The sequence below is a fragment of the Neophocaena asiaeorientalis genome, unplaced genomic scaffold (assembly GCF_003031525.2).
Source record: "Neophocaena asiaeorientalis asiaeorientalis breed wild unplaced genomic scaffold, Neophocaena_asiaeorientalis_V1.1 scaffold669, whole genome shotgun sequence".
NCBI classification, from domain to species: domain Eukaryota; kingdom Metazoa; phylum Chordata; class Mammalia; order Artiodactyla; family Phocoenidae; genus Neophocaena; species Neophocaena asiaeorientalis.
The window spans coordinates 1,156,084-1,162,083 of NW_020174694.1; the positions used below are offsets into that span (position 1 = coordinate 1,156,084).

At 45.0% G+C, this 6,000-nt stretch overlaps 1 pseudogene; it reads left to right on the forward strand.

Annotated features, from left to right (window-relative positions):
- Positions 1-1,606: 1,606 nt before the first annotated feature.
- Positions 1,607-1,915, forward strand: LOC112409053 (60S ribosomal protein L31 pseudogene; annotated as a pseudogene).
- The last annotated feature ends 4,085 nt before the right edge of the window (positions 1,916-6,000 follow it).

Consider the following 6,000-nt stretch of genomic DNA (forward strand, 5'->3'; position numbering starts at 1 on the left):
GGCTGGCTGAGAACTGAGTGAATAAAGTGAAATGGAAGGTAAATGGATGCAATCCAATTATTACAAAGAGGGAACAGGCAAGGTTGCTTTAAAGAGACGAAAACTAAGCATCTCTACGCCCTCCACAATCATGGGGATTGAAAATGTTAGTATTCCTGCTCATCTTTTCTCTTTGGTGTAGATCCATCTTTTGATGCATATGGTTTTTGTTGTGATTTTCTTCGTTTTTACCACCTGTGTTCCAGATGTCTGTCAACTTCATCATTTTGCTGCTTTGCTTGAAGATTTCAAAACAGACCTCAATTTTGAAACTCTTCTGTGGCACATTTCTCTTTTATTTGAAAAGATGTGTTTGATTTAGAAAATACGAAGACATTGCCCTACTTTCTTTGCATTGGGGCTAAATTGGAAGTAGGCAGCAAAATGGGTTACCTCCCGACTAGTGGAAGAGATGCTCACCACAGCCGTCTGCTGACTGCGGAGAAGCGGCGGCCGGGATGGTGCAGGTGAGGCCAAGTGCATGTCCCCAACCTTTGTGCTTCATTATGTCACAGAGGCCAGGAATGACAAGAGGATAAGGAAAGCTGTGGCCTCAGTTTAAAACAGAGTCCAGATAGAGTCCATACCCTATTGAGAAATCAATTCAGTACATGCGTGTGTTCTACACATGCACAGGTGTATTCATGCCAACATAAATGCGTCAAACGTCTCTGGCAAGACATACAGGAAGTTGGTTGCTGTAGAGGTGGGAATTTGGAAGCCATGGGCCAGGGGTAAGAGGGAGACCTAATTTCGCTGTAAACAATTTCTTCTTAAAATTTGGAACTTGTGCTTGTATTTCCCATTAAAAATTAAAACGTTGGATAATCGTCATAACAAAAGAATATATTCTACGAGACTGGGCACACCTAAAAGTAGTCTCCTAAAGCAATTTCTCCCTTTGCATGAGGAATAAAGTCCTAGCTGTCACCTCAGTTTGAAGGGAGATTAACGTGGCTCGAATATTTACTATGGTTTTACTGCAGAGATGTTTAAGTGCCAACGATGTGTTACCACGTAGGCAAATGGCTCTTGAATCCAGATAACCGTGCTATGGAAAAGATGGTGGGGATCTTGGTGTTTGTGTCATTTGGGCTTGGATTACACGTTCCTTCCCCTGTTGCTGGGAGGCCCATGTTCTTGGAAGTAACTGAGCTAAGGCTGGGATAGTGGGGATTGAGAAAATGAATGACTTGGAAGAACATACTGGAGCAGCGGTTTGTGGAGACCCTCTTTCTGCCCCCTGCTCAGACATCCAGGGCGGGTGAGACATCCAGATGCACAGGACCCTTTGGTTGTGCCATCTTGGTTCACTCCTTGCTGCTTGGTTCACTACACGGGCACTCATCTGTTTCCTGGGACACGGATCTAGGGCTCTCTCCAATTCCTCCCAGGGTCTCCAGCATGATTCCTTCTCTCTCTTTGCAGCCGGCACAGAACAAATAGACCAGTGAGAGGACAGAACGCGGATGGCATATCTCTCATATAAGTTACCTAATCGGGTTGCTTGCTTACTTATTCATTTAATAAACATGTATGGATTCCTTTCCAACCCGGGCAGGGCAGGATGGCTCCCACAAAGCAGGGTGGTGAGAAGAAGAAGGGTCGCTTCACCATCAACGAGGTGGTGAGCAGAGAATACACCATCAACAATCACGGGTGCTTCCATGGAATGGGTTTCAAGGAGCGTGCCTCTCGGGCACTCAGAGAAATCCGGAAATTTGCAATGAAGGAGACGGGGACTCCAGATGTACACATTGACGCCAGGCTCAACAAAGCCGTCTGGGCCAAAGGAATAAGGAATGTTCCATACCGTATCCATGGGCCGTTGTCCAGAAAGTATGATGACGATGAAGGTTCACCAAACAAGCTCTAAACGTTGGTTACCTATGTACCTGTCACCACTTTTCAAAAATCTACAGCTAGTTGATGTAGATGAGAACTAAATGTTGATTGGCCAAGAAAGTTAAAGAACGGCCAAAACCAAAAACAAACAAAAGTGTATGGAAAACCTACCATAGGCTGAAAACTTGCTCTGGAGATGCAAGACCTCAAGAAGTTCACAATCTAGTGGGAAAGATAGACTTTTTTTTTTTTTTTTAACATGTGATTGTGATAGTCTGATGAGTGTTAATGTAACCTAAGGCCAAGGTAACATAGGAGCATTTACAAGGGCATCCAAACCAGACTAGGGGTGGTACTGATCACATAGGTGACCAAGTTGGGACTGGGCGGGCGTGCCGGAGTCTGCCTGTGGGCCCCATGGGAGACGGGGACTGAGTGTGTTATTGCTGGTTGGTGACAGGAGAGTGGCTGCTGTGAGGGGTGTAGGGCATTTCACGATGAGATAGTAACATAAAATGAGAAATGACCACAGCTCGTCAGGAACCGCAAATTGCCGGCATGGCAGAAACATAAAGTCTGAGACAGGGTAGGGAGCATAAAGGGAAGAGGAAGGGCTTTACATGTCTGGCTAAGGCATTTTTGAAAGGATCAAAGTGGGAGAATGACAAGACTTAACAAGATATGCGTTTTCAAAGATAATTGAAAGCGGTAGAGGGAAGGTATTGGGGTGGGAAATGTTAGAGGTGGGAGACCAGTTAAGTGGCTTCTGCGACATTTCAGCCAAGGTGGGGGATGAGGTGGTGAAGGGGGGTGGCAGTTACAGGAAAAGAGAAGAACAAAGGTGAAACCAACAGCAGGGGCAACTCTGTGACCTTCCTTCCCTGACACAACGGGATTAGGATGTCATTGCAGGTCTACCTGAAAGGAGCTTAGAAGAAATGACCAGACAGTATCCAAGCACGTGTCAGATCAATGTCTAGGTAAGTAAGTAGCTCAAAGTTAACTAAGAAGAGGGAGGTAAGGGATAAAGCCAGCTGGGATGGAGAGTAGGGAGAAAGTGCAAGCAGATAGATACCATAGGAACCTGATTTAGTGGGACCCTTGCAGCTCGTGAGTGTTCCAGAAGCCCTAAAGGAACCAATACGGAACACATCTATGGGGGTGGGGAGGGGTCTAGGGTCACTTACCTCCTGACTTGGGTCACTGGGTGGGTGGAGATACAGCAGTGAAAGGTAGAAAGTTCAGGAAGAAAGACTTTTGGGAAGAAGATAGAGTTGAGTTTTGAGCTTTTTGGATTTTAGATGCTTGATGGCCATCTGAGCCACATTCACTCTGGAAAGCATCTAGGTAATAAAAGAGATGTGATGGAAGCTAAGAGAAAAGAGCCTCAAGAAAGAAGAAACAATGAAAATGTCCATTGCTTCAATGAAATAAAATAGGTGTCCATCTGATTTGACAAAAGGAAAGTAACCAGTGATCTTAGTGAGAATGTTTTTGGTAGCGTGGTATTAGAAAGTAGATTACCAGACCACCTCCGCTGAGGACCTAAGGGAGAGGAGAGAAGGTTGTTGCAGTGGGAAGTCAATTTGATGCAAAGTTTACCTCCAATCAGGTGACCAACCGTCCCTGTTTGCCCAGGACTGAGTGGATTCCCAGGATGCTGGACTTCTAGTGCTAAGACTGAGAAAGTCCTTGGGCAAGCAGAACAGATTGGTCACCCTGCCTTCAATCCCACTACCAGAAAGGCTGTCCAAGAGTTCATGAAATAGGCTCAGGAAAAATGAAGATGCTTGGGACTTCCCTGGTGGCGCAGTGGTTAAGAATCGGCCTGCCAATGCAGAGGACACGGGTTTGAGCCCTGGTCTGGGAAGATCCCACACGCCGCGGAGCAAGTAAGCCCATGCGCCACAACTACTGAGCCCGTGTGCCACAACTACTGAAGCCCCCGCACCTACAGCCTGTGCTCTGCAACAAAGAGAAGCTACCTTAATAAGAAGCCCGCGCACCACAACGAAGAGTAGCTCCCTCTCGCCGCAACCAGAGAAAGCCCGCGGGCAGCAATGAAGACCCAATGCAGCCAAAAATAAATAAATTTATTAAAAACAAAAAAAATTAAGATGCTTGAGGGAATTCCCTGGTGGTCCAGTGGTTAAGACTTGGCACTTTCACTGCTTTGGGCCAGGGTTCAATCCCTGGCTGGGGGAACTAAGATCCCACGAGCCATGTGGCGTGGCCAAAAATAAAAAAATTAAGATTCTTGAATCACAAGGTTTACTGAATAAATTTAAAACGCACAGCAAGAAACAAAGGTAAAGAGATGAAGGATGCTATCACCATGAGGATAGGATGCAAGTTGGGTGTATGAGCCACAGCTCTCGCTCTGTCTGTCCCTGTCTGTCTCTCTCATCTTCATTCCCTGCTGCCAGTATGGTCACAAGGTCCAGAGTTGAGGGTGAGCAAGGGGACTCAACAGACTGAAAGTATCTGGAGCCAACACGTGCCTGCTCTTTCCAAGAGATGGAGGGACAAATAGCTTGGACACAACTGAAACTCACCAATAAGTTGCTGAAAAGCTATGGATTTAGCTGTGTATCTTGGGCAGAGGTTACATGTGGCATAAGGATGATACATGATCTGTGCTTTATTAATGTTTTAGGTTTAAGTGGTCCTATCCTTTCCTATCTACAAGTAGTGCTCTGGTTTGTTCCATCCTTTTCGTCTATGTTTATCAAACATATGCTCTGTTTATATTTATATTTAACAGATTCCTAACTTAGCACATTGGCTATCATTCCTCAATATGTTTTACGAGTTTCATCCGTTATTCTACTTGTTTGTTTCCCTTGTTATTTACAGCACAATTGAATATTCTCAAATAACGTGATAAAATCATATTATAGAAGCGACAATAGCACCAGTAGACTTTTCATTCTCGAAACTTGGCTGTTGTGAAAAAAGAAAGAAAGAGTATTTACTAGAGGGATTTAGATAATCGTAAGAAAAAATTTTTTTAATAAACTGAAGTCACCAAGTCAGAACATAAGGTGTTTCAACCAGAGACTTGAGAAGTTAATTGACAAAGCATGATCCTTGGGAGAGTATAAAGGGTGGAATCCAGATAAGGTGGAGCATTGCTGAGAGATCTCATCCTCTTAGACTAGAGGGGAGAAGGAATAATAGTGGACAAGACAAGTGTGTTTCCAGTGGTGGACTGGGTTTACCATGTATGTCTTAGTTTTCTTTGTGAAGTAGCTTGGCCGTTAAACAATTATTTCCAGGCACTGGTTGATTTACAAATATTTACTTTTTTTTAAGGTGTGGTGGCCTTGTAATGTATCGATTTGGCTATGCTGAACTACTTTCCCTAGAATTTCATTGCATGTGTATTTTGGGTTATGGTGGGTCCCAAGGGAGATTCTTGTGAGATTTGGAAGGCAGACAGGAAAGGGCAGCCGTTCTGTAGCTCACACACGTTGCTGCCAATGTGCTGACTCACCTCGTCAGCGTGAAGCGGCAGCGGCACCAGCTCTACTTCCCCTGAACCAGGTGCCTATGTTCAGTTCCACAAGGAAGGGCAATGTCAATCATCATGGGTTTCAGTGTGTCCTGGGTTGCAGCACGTTCTTGATCTTCCTCAATTTACATCCATTTTCCCTTCGTAACTCCCCACCATCTAGACTCCAGGCTCCAGTATCAGTGAGAAGACTTACAGAGATTGTTTAACCAGTCCCAACAAATGTGTAAGGCCAAACTCCTATAATATAGTCTCCGGAGACCACGCTTGAGTTTATGCTAATGACATGACTCAGGACAGGGGCTGTCCACGTCAGAGAGATCAGCCTTATGATTAGAGGGTTAGGATTTTGAGCCACATGGTATCAACCCAACATTTGACCTCCAGGGAGGGTGAGGAGGGCTGAAGACTGAGTTCAACCACATGGCCAGTGATTCAATCAATCATGCCTACAAAATGAAACCCCAATAAAAGCTTTGCACATGGAAGCTCTGCTGACTTTCCTGGTTGGTAATCCTGTATCAATGAGCCAGGAGGGTGATGCTTCCTAAGGACATGGAAGCTTTGCATTCAAGACCCTCCCGACATTGCCCTGTGTGTCT